The sequence below is a fragment of the Chelonia mydas genome, chromosome 9 (genome assembly GCF_015237465.2).
Source record: "Chelonia mydas isolate rCheMyd1 chromosome 9, rCheMyd1.pri.v2, whole genome shotgun sequence".
Lineage (NCBI taxonomy): Eukaryota > Metazoa > Chordata > Testudines > Cheloniidae > Chelonia > Chelonia mydas.
Genome location: NC_057855.1, coordinates 1,341,904 through 1,354,911, shown reverse-complemented (window position 1 = coordinate 1,354,911; position 13,008 = coordinate 1,341,904). Strand labels below are relative to the sequence as shown.

Genomic DNA, 13,008 nt, shown 5'->3' with positions numbered 1-13,008 from the left:
CTGGGAATGTAGTGCTGGTGAAAGGTGCTGGATTGGCAACTCTGGGCACGGAAATTCTCTGCTTATACCCAGCAAGTGTACAGATGGGTACTGGCAATGCCAGTTTCTTCCCCCCAGCCCGCCAGTGTGCCTCATTGCTGTTCTGAAAAGACAGTCCACCCACACCTGGGCCTGTCTGGGTATGTCTTTGCTATAGAGTTAACTTGGGTGAGCGGCACTGGGTCTGAGTGCCTGGGTTAGCCTAAGTGTAAGGGGACTGTTGCCCCCTTACTAACATTCAGTGGGGTGTTTTAGTTGCTAGCTCCCAGTACTAAAAAGGGGGAAGGGTTGATGGGGAATCAGGACCCAGGACTGACAGCCCCCAGGAACAATGGGGAGAGGCCAATGCTCCAGGTCAGCCTGAATGACAGGGAGGGCAGGCAGGCTAATCAGGGAGTCAGGAGGCCAGGAAGGTCCCGTCCTCCATGTGAGCTGGATTTGCCTGGGTTGGACAGAGTGGGGCTGAGCTAAGGAGAAAGCAGGGACCCGACCTGAGCTGGGGAGCAGAGCTGGGCCAGATCTGGAGGGACCAGACCCGGTCCTGGGAGCAGAGCTGCAGCCCCAAAGCCAGAGGCACAGCCCAGAGAGAGCAGACCTGTTCTGGGAGCAGAGCTGCAGCAACCAGAGCCAGAGGGGCCAGAAAAGCAGCCCAGGGAGCAGGTCAGGGCTGGGAGCAGAGTCACAGAAGCAGCCTGCAGAGCAGACCTGTCCTGGGAGCAGAGCTGCAGTAACCAGAGCCAGAGGGGCCAGAGAAGCAGCCCAGGGAGCTGGAGGCAGAGCAGCAGAGACCGAGTGGTGCAGCTGGGGCTGGAGCCGTCTGGAGCTGGGTGCGGTGAGCAGCTGGGGAGAGCGAGAGGGACCCTGGGCAGTGGGCCGGGCCCAGCCCAGGGAGACGCCTCCGCCAAGGGGCTCCGCAGGCCAGGCTTGGATCGTAACCCCGACAGGGCGGGGGCGACACCGGGAAGAAGGGTCCTGCCACTTAGAGCCTGAGAGCGTGTGGCCGCCACCAGAGCAAGTGTCCAACCCCCAGCATCCCTGCAGCACAGCCAGGACCTGAGAAGGGGCCTGGGACTTACAAGGAGCAGACTGTGAACTGCCCTGACGTTCCAGAGACGCTGTTTGTGATGTTCCCTGCCACAGAGCGGGGTGATGTGTTTCCTTTAACCTTTCCCATTTTCCCTTATTCTTTTTAAAATAAATTGTTAATTAAATATCTTGCATTTGCTTTAACTTGTATGTAATGGTCAGTGGGTCAGAGACGTGCCCAGGGCAGAGAGAGTACCCCAGAGTGGGGACACCCTAGCCCCTGTCCTAGGTGACCACAGCAGGGTTGGGGGTCGAGCCCCCCAGGAATCCTGGGCCCAGCCTTGTTGGGGTTACGAGGACTCTGCCAGACAGGAGAGTGGAAGGGGAGTCCTCAAGGGCAGGGAGGCCGCTGGGTAAAGGAAGTGGGAGCGAGGACTCAGATCCTTTCGCTAGCCCACTTCACCGGGGTCGTGCAGAAGCCAGGAAAGTTCCCCACAACAGCGGGACTATTCCCCCGCTTACATAAGCCAGGGATGAGCAGCCCCACTGCTAAGTTCTGCCCATGTTACTGTGTCCCCACTGGGGCTGCACTCACTGGTGTGAGTTGTGAGGACTTCTGGGGGCACGTCCCCTGGTTCTTTGCATGTTTCTTGGTGTACAGGTAGGAACTGAAGAGAAACAGTCAAATGAAAGCCTTCTAGACAGTCAGTGGGGCCACTGGCCAATTAAGGTGCTAAAGGAGCACTCAAGGAAGACTAGGCCATTGCAGAGAAGTTAATTGAATTCTCTGCATCTGTCTTTACTGCAGAGGATGTGAGGGACATTCCCAAACCTGAGCTATTCTTTTTAGGTGACAAATCTGAGGAACTGCCCCAGATTGTGGTGTCAAAAGGGGCATGTAGCAGGGTGCTGCTAGAGAGGCCTTACTCAGCTCCTGCCCCAATCAGGGAGACATGGATTGGGGCTGGGTAGATAGCCTGATGCTTGCCTGGTAACTGACCACGCCTGCCAGCCTTCTTAGCAGGAGCTATAAGGCTGGGAGGAGTGTGGGGTGGGGGATGACCGACCGACCGCTCACTCATAGGGAGGTGGGAGTCTCCTAGTTTGTTGCTAGCCAGGCCTGTGGTAGGCCAAGCTGTTGTAAAAGGCCTGTATATAGTTGGAAACTGGTGGTGGGGGCTTGATCACAAATAAAGAGCACAGGTGTTGCACCAGCCTGAAGTGTCCCGGAGTCTCTGAGAAGAGGGGGAGAAGGGCCGAACCGGAGGGGCACAGCATGCACCCCATTACAGAGAGGTTTGGAATATATTAAACTGTAATAAGTCACCAGGACCAGATGGTTTTCACCCAAGAGTTCTGAAGGAACTGAAATATAAAACTGCAGAACAACTAACTGTGGTGTGTAACCTATCATTTAAGCCAGCCTCTGTATTGTATGGCTGGAGAGTAGCTAAGGCAACGCCAATTTTTGAAAAAGGCTCCAGGGGCGACACTGATAATCACAGACCAGTAAGCCTAATTTCAGTACCAGGCAAACTGGTTGAAACAATATCTTTGTTTATCTTTGAAAACTCATGGCGATCGGGGGAAGTCCCAGAAGATTGCAAAAAGGCTAATGTAGTGCCAATCTTTAAAAAAGGGAAGAAGGATGATCCTGGGAACTACAGGCCGGTCAGCCTCCCCTCAGTCCCCGGAAAAATCATGGAGCAGGTCCTCAAGGAATCAATCCTGAAGCACTTAGATGAGAGGAAAGTGATCAGAAACAGTCAGCATGGATTCATTAAGGGAAAGTCATGCCTGACTAATCTAATTGCCTTCTATGACGAGATAACTGGCTCTGTGGATGAGGGGAAAGCAGTGGACATGTTATTCCTCCACTTTAGCAAAGCTTTTGACACGGTCTCCCACAGTATTCTTGTCAGCAAGTTAAAGAAGTATGGGCTGGATGGATGCACTACAAGGTGGGTAGAAAGTTGGCTAGATTGTCGGGCTCAACAGGTAGTGATCGATGGCTCCATGTCTAGTTGGCAGCCGGTATCTAGCGGAGTGCCCCAAGGGTCGGTCCTGGGGCCAGTTTTGTTCAATATCTTCATTAATGATCTGGAGGATGGTGTGGATTGCACCCTCAGCAAGTTTACGGATGACACTAAACTGGGAGGAGAGGTAGATACGCTGGAGGGCAGGGATAGGATACAGAAGGACCTAGACAAATTGGAGGATTGGGCCAAAAGAAATCTGATGAGGTTCAACAAGGACAAGTGCAGAGTCCTGCACTTAGGATGGAAGAATCCCATGCACCGCTACAGACTAAAAAGAAAAGGAGTACTTGTGGCACCTTAGAGACTAACCAATTTATTTGAGCATGAGCTTTCGTGAGCTACAGCTCACTTCATCGGATGCATACTGTGGAAGCTGCAGAAGACATTATATACACACAGAGACCATGAAACAATACCACCTCCCACCCCACTCTCCTGCTGGTAATAGCTTATCTAAAGTGATCATCAAGTTGGGCCATTTCCAGCACAAATCCAGGTTTTCTCACCCTCTGCCCCCCCCCCCCCCCCCCCCACAAACTCACTCTCCTGCTGGTAATAGCCCATCCAAAGTGACCACTCTCTTCACAATGTGTATGATAATCAAGGTGGGCCATTTCCTGCACAAATCCAGGTTCTCTCACCCCCTCACCCCCCTCCAAAAACCACACACACAAACTCACTCTCCTGCTGGTAATAGCCTATCCAAAGTGACCACTCTCCTTACAATGTGCATGAAAATCAAGGTGGGACATTTCCAGCACAAATACAGGTTTTCTCACCTTCCCCCCCCCCCCCCCTTTTTTGCTACCAAGCCATTCGGTCCCTACAGACTAGGGACCGAATGGCTCGGCAGCAGTTCTGCAGAGAAGGACCTAGGGGTTACAGTGGACGAGAAGCTGGATATGAGTCAACAGTGTGCCCTTGTTGCCAAGAAGGCCAATGGCATTTTGGGGTGTATAAGTAGGGGCATTGCCAGCAGATCGAGGGACGTGATCGTTCCCCTCTATTCGACATTGGTGAGGCCTCATCTGGAGTACTGTGTCCAGTTTTGGGCCCCACATTACAAGAAGGATGTGGAGAAATTGGAGAGAGTCCAGCGAAGGGCAACAAAAATGATTAGGGGTCTGGAACACATGACTTATGAGGAGAAGCTGAGGGAACTGGGATTGTTTAGTCTACGGAAGAGAAGAATGAGGGGGGATTTGATAGCTGCTTTCAACTACCTGAAAGGTGGATCCAAAGAGGATGGATCTAGACTATTCTCAGTGATAGCAGATGACAGGACAAGGAGTAACGGTCTCAAGTTACAGTGGGGGAGGTTTAGGTTGGATATTAGGAAAAACTTTTTCACTAGGAGGGTGGTGAAGCACTGGAACGAGTTACCTAGGGAGGTGGTGGAATCCCCTTCCTTAGAAGTTTTTAAGGTCAGGCTTGAGAAAGCCCTGGCTGGGATGATTTAGTTGGGATTGGTCCTGCTCTGGGCAGGGGGTTGGACTAGATGGCCTCCAGAGGTCCCTTCCAACTCTGTTAGTCTATGATTCTATAGTAAAGAACAGAATTATCATAAGAAGGGCCATACTGGGTCAGACCAAAGGTCCATCTAGCCCAGTGTCCTGTCTTCCGACAGTGGCCAATGCCAGGTGCCCCAGAGGGAATGAACAGAACAGGTAATTATCTAGTAATCCATCCCCTGTCGACCATTCCCAGCTTCTGACAAACAGAGGCTAGGGACACCATCCCTGCCCATCCTGGCTAATAGCCATTGATGGACCTATCCTCTGTGAATTTATCTAGTTCTTTTTTGAACCCTGTTATAGTCTTGGTCTTCACAGCATCCTCTGGAAAAGAGTTCCACAGGTGGACTGTGCGGTGTGTGAAGAAACACTTCCTTCGGTTTGTTTTAAACCTGCTGCCTGTTCATTTCATTGGGTGACCCCTAGTTCATGTGTTATGAGAAGGAGTAAATAACACTTCCATATTAACTTTCTCCACACCAGTCACGATTTTATAGACCTCGATCATATCCCCCCTTCATTCTATCTTCTCCAAGCTGAAGAGTCCCAATCTTATTAATCTCTCCTCAAAGGGCAGCTGTTCCAAACCCCTAATCATTTTTGTTGCTCTTTTCTGAACCTTTTCCTATATGTATATCTTTTTTGAGATGGGGTGACCACATCTGCCTGCAGTATTCAAGGTGTGGGCATACTGTGGATTTATCTAGAGGCAACATGATATTTTCTGTCTTATTTTCTATCCCTTTCTTAATGAGTCCCAACATTCTGTTTGCTTTTTTGAGTGGATGTTTTCAGAGAACTATCCACAACGACTCCAGATCTTTCTTGAGTGGTAACAGCTAACTTAGACCCCATCATTTGATATGTATAGTTGGGATCATGTTTTCCAATGTGCATTACTTTGCATCAGACACATAGATGAACACTGTTGTCATAAAGGGAAATCATGCCTCATTGATCTCTCAGAATTCTTTGAGGGGATCAACAAACGTGTGGACAAGGGTGATCCAGTGGATATAATGCACTTGGACTATCAGAAAGCCTTTGACAAGGTCCCTCACTAAAGGCTCTTAAGCAAAGTAAGCTGTCATGGGACAAGAGCGAAGATCTTCTCATGGATCGGTAACTGGTTAAAAGACAGGAAATGAAGGGTAGGAATAAATGGTCAGTTTTCAGAATGGAGAGAGGTAAATAGTGGTGTCCCCCAGGGGTCTGTACTGGGCCCAGTCCTATTCAACATATTCATAAATGATCTGGGAAAGGGGTAAAACAGTGAGGTGGCAACATTTGCAGATGATGCAAAATTACACAGGATAGTTAAGTCAATAGCAGACTTTGGAGAGTTACAAAGGGATCTCTCAAAACTGGACGAGTGGGCAACAAAATGGGAGATGAAATTCCATGTTGATACATGCAAAGTAATGCAGTCCCAACTATACATCCAAAATTACGGGTTTTAAACTAGCTGTTCCCACTCAAGTAAGAGACCTTGGAGTCATTGTGGGGAGTTCTCTGAACACATCCGCTGAGTGTGCCGCTGCAATCAAAAAGTCGAACGGACTGTGAGGAACCGTTAGGAAAGGGACAGATAATAAGACAGAAAATATCCTGGTGCCTCTCGATGAAGCCCTGGCACACCCACTCCTGGAACACGGCGTTCAGTTCTGGTCGCCCCATCTCAGAAAAGATAGATTAGAACTGGAAAAAGTACAAAGAAGGTCAACAGAAATGAGTAGGGGTCATGGAACAGCTTCTGTTTGCAGAGAGACGAATCAGACTGGGACTTCTCAGCTTGGAGAAGAGACAGCTAAGGGGGGATGTGATCGAGGTCTATAAAATCATGACTGGGGTGGAGACAGTGAATCAGGAAGTGTTATTTACCCCTTCATATAACACAAAAACCAGGGGTCACCCAATGGAATTAATAAGCAGCAGATGTAAAACAAACATAAGGAAGTACTTCACACAACATCCAATCAACCTGTGGAACTCATTGCCAGGGGACGTTGTGAGGGCCAAAAGTATAACTGGGTTCAATAAAAAATCAAGTAAGCTCCTGGAGGACAGGCCCATCAATGACTATTAGCCAAGATGGACAGGGATGCAACCCCACGCTCTGGGTGTCCCTAAACCTCTGACTGCCAGAAGCTGGGAGTGGACGACAGGGGATGGATCACTTGATACTTGCCCTGTTCTGTTAATTCCCTCTGAAGCGTCTGGCACTGGCCACTGTTGGATGGCTCTCCAGGCTATCAGCCCTGGAGTGGTTTAGCCTGTGTCCTCACTGCAAAGCGGGCAAGTGACCACCCCAAGTGGAAGTAGCCCCCAGGCTTCAGCCTGCAGCCTGGGAGGGCCCAGCTGGCCCGGGTGTAAAGCCCCACACTCCGGAGGTGAGAGAGGTTTGTGTGTGGCTGGGAACCGGGCTAGGGACAAGCCCTGAGTAAGAGCCTGGGTTCGCCCTGCAGGAGGCCATACCCTGAGGTGCACTGGTCACTTTTGAGCTCCCAGTAATTGCTGGTACATGTCAGTGTAATGTTGCCATGGCATTCGCGTGAGAGTAATGGTTGTTACGCGGTATTGGAAAGATTTGATGGAAATCCCGGAATGTGGATTTTTAATGCAGACACTTATCTCCTGAGGCCTTGACTGGGGCTGCCTACTCTTTTCACCAGGCCACCCCCGAGCTATCTGAGGGTACGGCTTCTCTTTAGTACTGGTCTGGGGACCCAGAGCGCCGTTGTTCATTACCAAGGCCAGCCCCTAGTCCCCTCGTTTCCTGAGTAATGACCTGTGTGGCAGCTCCCATTTCAACTGTCTGTTATCACAGAGCTGCTTGCTGGCCCAGGTCTGGGCTGGTGTAAACAGTGCTGTGCTGTGGGGGCTTTTAGTGAGTGTCCCTACCAATTTTTCCAGCTTCTGAGGGCTGAAGAAGCAACTGGATTCTTAGAAAAAGTCGCTGGGGAGAGAATGGGAATGGTCACATGTGCTGACGTTATTGTTGCTTGTCCCCATTGTTTTCATTTCATTGGGTCCCTACATTTAGGAGGGGGCTGAGACCCCCTAAGGCACAGCCTTCCCGGAATGGAGATGGCTCTACTGTCCCTTCACTCTTGCATGTGGATTTTGTCAGCTCTGCACGTCGGTCCCGACACTATTGCCCTTACCTGTCGCTTGGCTTGCGCCGGACGGGGAAGGCATTCAGCAGGGCAGTACGGCATGCAGCTAGCGCAAAGCCCCTTTGTGTGTCCCTGTTCTTAAGGATAACAGTATCAGCGTGTGTGGGATCACACGGCTGCATCAGCCCTGGGACTGCGTCAGGGATATAAATCAGAGCTTGATGAGAGATCATGCATTTATTTGCCGGTGTAGGGCCAAATTCACCTTCCTGATATGCACGGGCAACTAGAATGGAGCTGCACTGGCGTATCGGAGGCAGAATTTGGTTCGTGGTGTATTTCCTGTGATAAAGGAAATGCTAGTGCACAATAAACGAGAGATGCTTTTAAGAGCTCGCTTAGGGTTGCCAGCTTTCTAATCGCACAAAACCGAATGCTTCTGCTCTGCCCCCTGGCCCAAGGCCCTGCCCATACCCCACCCCTTCTCTGAGGCCCTGCCCCCACTCACTCCATCCCCCTCCCTCCGTCACTCGCTCTCCTCCTCCCTCCCTCGTTTTCACCAGGCTAGGACAGGGGGTTGGGGTGCGGGCTCCAGCTGGGGGGCGGGCTCTGGGTTGGGGCCGGGGATGAGAGGATTGGGGTGCAGGAGGAGGCTCTGGGCTAGGGTAGGGGATTGGGGTGTGAGATGCGGGCTCTGGGAGGGAGTTAGGATGTGGGAGAGGGCTCACGGCTGGGGCAGGGGGTTGGGGTGTAGGAGGGGGTGCGGGCTTCAGGAGGGAGTTTGGATGTGGAGGGGGCTCAGGATTGGGGCAGGCGGTTAGGATGCGAGAGGGGGTTCGGGTTCTGGGAGGGTGTCTGGGTGTGGGAGGGGGCTCGGGGATGGGGCACGGGGTTGGGGTGTGGGAGGGGGTGCGGGGTGCAGGCTCCAGGCGGCACTTACCTCAGGCAGCTCTCAGAAGCAGCAACATGTCCCTCCTCTGGCTCCTAGGTGGAGGGGCCAGGTGGCTTTGCGCGCTGCCTCCACCTGCAGGCACCGCCCCCCGCAGCTCCCATTGGCTACGCTTCCTGGCCAATGAGAGTGGTGGAGTCGGCACTCCGGGTGGGGGCAGCGCCTGGAGCACCCGTGGCTGCCCCTACACCTAGGAGCCGGACCTGCCGGCTGCTTCTGGGAGCTGCACAGAGCCAAGGGAAGCAGGGAGCCTGCCTTAGCCCCGCTGCATTACCAACTGGACTTTTAACAGCCTGGTCAGCGATGCTGACTGGAGCCACCAGGGTCCCTTTTCGACCGGGTGTTCCAGTCGAAAACTGGACATGTGGCAACCCTAAGCTCATTTTGCTGCGTGTGTTGCTTTCTAATCACTTTACATACAGATAATTAAAAATCAACTTGAGCAGTTATTCTGCAGGTAAAACTGGACATGGAGGGGAGTGAAATTCCCTGGGCCAAATTCAAGATCTGGTGTAATGACACCCACTTTATTATTATTTTTTTTTTCTTGCATTGCGGTAGCTGCTATCGGCCCCAGTCATAGGGCAGGACCTCACTGTGCTAGGCACTGTACAAATACAGAACAAAGCTACAGTCTAGGGCCAGGCCTATCCTAGAAACTTCTGCTGCGATAGCAATGTTGGTTTACGGGTGTGATTTTTTTTTTCTGGTGATGTTTTTGTACTGGCAAAAGTCCTCATGTAGAGACAGTTATAACAGATAACAATACTTTGGCTACTACAAAATGCAGGAAGTTTTTGGAGAGTGTTGGGGACAACTTCCTGGTGCAAGTGCTGGAGGAACCAACTAGGGGCTGCTGCTCACAGACAGGGAAGAATTGGTAGGGGAAGTAGAAGTGGGTGGCAACCTGGGCAGCAGTGACCATGAGATGGTCGAGTTCAGGATCCTGACAAAAGGAAGAAAGGAAATCAGCAGAATACAGACCCTGGACTTCAGAAAAGCAGACTTTGACTCCCTTAGGGAACTGATGGGAAGAATCCCCTGGGAGGCTAATATGAGGGGGAAAGGAGTACAGGAGAGCTGGCTGTATTTTAAAGACGTCTCATTGAGGGTGCAGGAACAAACCATCCCGATGTGCAAAAAAATAGCAAATATGGCAGGCGACCAGCTTGGCTTAACAGAGAAATATTCGGTGAGCTTCAACCCAAAAAGGAAGCTTACAAGAAGTGGAAACTTGGACAGATGACTAGGGAGGAGTATGAAAATATTGCTCAAGCAGGCAGGGGTGTAATCAGGAAGGCCAAAGCACAATTGGAGTTGCAGCTAGCAAGGGATGTGAAGGGGAACAAGAAGAGTTTTTACAGATATGTTAACAACAAGAAGAAGGTCAGGGACAGTGTGGGCCCCTTACTGAATGAGGGAGGCAACCTAGTGACAGAGGATGTGGAAAAAGCTGAAGTAGTCACTGTCTTTTTTGCCTCGGCCTTCACAGACCAGGGCAGCTCCCAGACTGCTGCACTGGGCAGCACCGCGTGGGGAGGAGGTGAGCAACCCTCAGGGGTGAAAGAACAGGTTAAGGACTATTTAGAAAAGCTGGACATGCACAAGTCCATGGGTCCAGATCTAATGCATGCAAGGGTGCTGAGGGAATTGGCTAATGTGATTGCAGAGCCATTGGCCATTATCTCTGAAAACTCTTGGCAATTGGGGGAGGTCCTGGATGATTGGAAAAAGGCAAATATAGTCCTCATCTTTAAAAAAGGGAAGAAGGAGAATCCAGGGAACTACAGACCGGTGAGCCTCACCTCAGTCCCTAGAAAAATCATAGAGCAGGTCCTCAACGAATCCATTTTGAAGAACTTGGAGGGGAGGAAGGTGATCAGGAACAGTCAACATGGATTCACCAAGAGCAAGTCATGCCTGACCAACCTGATTGCCTTCTATGATGAGATAACTGACTCAGTGGATATGCGGAAAGTGGTGGATGTGATATACCTTGACTTTAGCAACGCTTTTGATATGGTCTCCCACTGTATTCTTGCCAGCAAGTTAAAGAAGTATGGGCTGGATGAATGGACTATAAGGTGGATAGAAAGCTGGCTAGATCATCGCACTCAATGGGTAGTGATCAATGGCACCATGTCTAGTTGGCAGCTGGTATCAAGCGGAGTGCCCCAAGGGTTGGTCCTGGGGCCGGTTTTGTTCAATAACTTCTTCATTAATGATCTGGATGATGGGATTGCACCTTCAGCAAGTTTGTGGATGACACTAAGATGGGGGGGGGGGAAGGTAGATACTCTGGAGGGTAAGGATAGGCTCTAGAGTGACCTAGATTAATTAGAGGATTGGGCCAAAAGAAATCTGATGAGGTTCAACAAGGACAAGTGTAGAGTCCTGCACTTAGGACAGAAGAATCCCATGCACCGCTACAGACTAGGGACCAAATGGCTAGGCAGCAGTTCTACCAAAAGGGACCTGGGGATTGCAGTGGATGAGAAGCTGGATATGAGTCAGCAGTGTGCCCTTGTTGCCAAGAAGGCTAATGGCATATTGGGCTGCATTAGTAGGAACATTGCCAGCAAATTGAGGGAAGTGATTATTCCCCTCTATTCGGTACTGGTGAGGCCACATCTGGAGTATTGTGTCCAGTTTTGGGCCCCCCACTACAGAAGGGATGTGGACAAATTGGAGAGAGTCCAGCGGAGGGCAACGAAAATGATTAGTGGGCTGCGGCACATGACTTATGAGGAGAGGCTGAGGGAACTGGGCTTATTTAGTCTGCAGAAGAGAAGAGTGAGGGGGGATTTGATAGCAGCCTTCAGCTACCTGAAGGGGGGTTCCAAAGAGGATGGATCTAGACTGTTCTCAGTGGTGGCAGATGACAGAACAAGGAGCAATGGTCTCAAGTTGCAGTGGGGGAGGTTTAGGTTGGATATTAGGAAACACTATTTCACTAGGAAGGTGGTGAAGTACTGGAATGGGTTACCTAGGGAGGTGGTGGAATCTCCATCCTTAGAGGTTTTTAAGGCCCAGCTTCACAAAGCCCTGGCTGGGATGGTTTATTTGGTGTCGGTCCTGCTTTGAGCAGAGGGTGGGACTAGATACCTCCTGAGGTCTCTTCCAACCCTAATCTATGATTCTATGATACAGCTTATGTTGCTTCAGTAATTGGTATCCACTAGAGCAGCAAAAGCACTCTTTGCCGGTATAAGCGCTCTCTCCACTCGGGAGGTGTGCAGGTGTAGCTACACCAGTCACTCTTTCTGGCAGAGACTATGGCAAGCAAGCTCTGATTCTGTCCCATTTCCTTCCTGTAGTTGGTACAATTGATAATGATACAAACAGTCCCATTGGCAACACCCTACACCCACCAGGGACAGGACTGGCTGAGTCACAAGGCCAGCCTGTTAGGCCCAGACTCATCTGTGCAAATCCAGAGACTCCGTGCTCTGAGCAGAGTCTGCCATCTGCAAGCAGATTCCCAACTGTCAGGTTATTGACACCTTCTTCTTTTTTCAAAAATGGGGAAGGGTGCTGAATTTTAAAAGTCCCCAGCAGATCTTGGTCTTCAGGTGCCCTTCAGACTTATAGCATCTGACGTTTCTGGGGTTTTCTGGTGGGAAGGGCAGTGGAGGAAGCTAACAATTCCTGCTAAAAAATTTGAACTCTTACTGGTTGGTGCTTCACATGTGGCTTGTTAATAGAGCGGCTTGGAAATTTCTGATGCAACAGAGTTTTGTTGGATTGTGAAATGTGAAACCTCCCATGAAAGTAGGGTCGGGTTGCCAGCAGTCCTTTGTTACAAGGGACGTCTCTTCTCTTTCATCGCTGTACTACAAGATCGGGAGTTGCTGTGTGCTCCTAAAAACAGCAAGAAATACCCCGGCGAATGTACGTGAGTCCTGCTTAGTGATAGTAAATAATAATGGTGATGATGATGATATCAGGAGGAGTGGTGAGCATTCATGTGAGCATTGACTGCCTCGGCCCTTGGAGCATGAAGGCACAATCCGTCTGATATCCTCAATTTCACATGCTAATTTCCTTAATCTGTGTCCCTTACTAGGAGATATAAGCTGCTTGGCTGAGCAAACGTGGTCACAAGTAGCCAGCACCCATCAGATGCACCAGTAAAAAATGGGGCAAGTGGAATTCCATCAGACTCGGTGTAGAGACAAAACGGTGGGGTTTTTACTTTGTTTCACAACCCAAGACCAAGCCAGAACGAGAGACCGGTTGTGGGGCTGCTCGCCAAGGTAAGTGCTGCATGGCGTGAGTAAGGGCTGTGGGTGGAGCTGAGATTTCAGAAACATTGTGTTTTATAC

At 50.5% G+C, this 13,008-nt stretch overlaps 1 long non-coding RNA gene across 1 annotated transcript in view; it reads left to right on the top strand.

Moving 5' to 3' along the window:
* LOC122461863 overlaps nt 1–12,808 on the top strand; it is a 28,119-nt gene extending 15,311 nt beyond the window's left edge. Inside the window, exon 3 of the long non-coding RNA XR_006284081.1 lies at nt 12,750–12,808. This is a non-coding gene — a long non-coding RNA (uncharacterized LOC122461863). The remainder of the gene's footprint in view (nt 1–12,749) is intronic.
* Nucleotides 12,809–13,008: the final 200 nt, after the last annotated feature.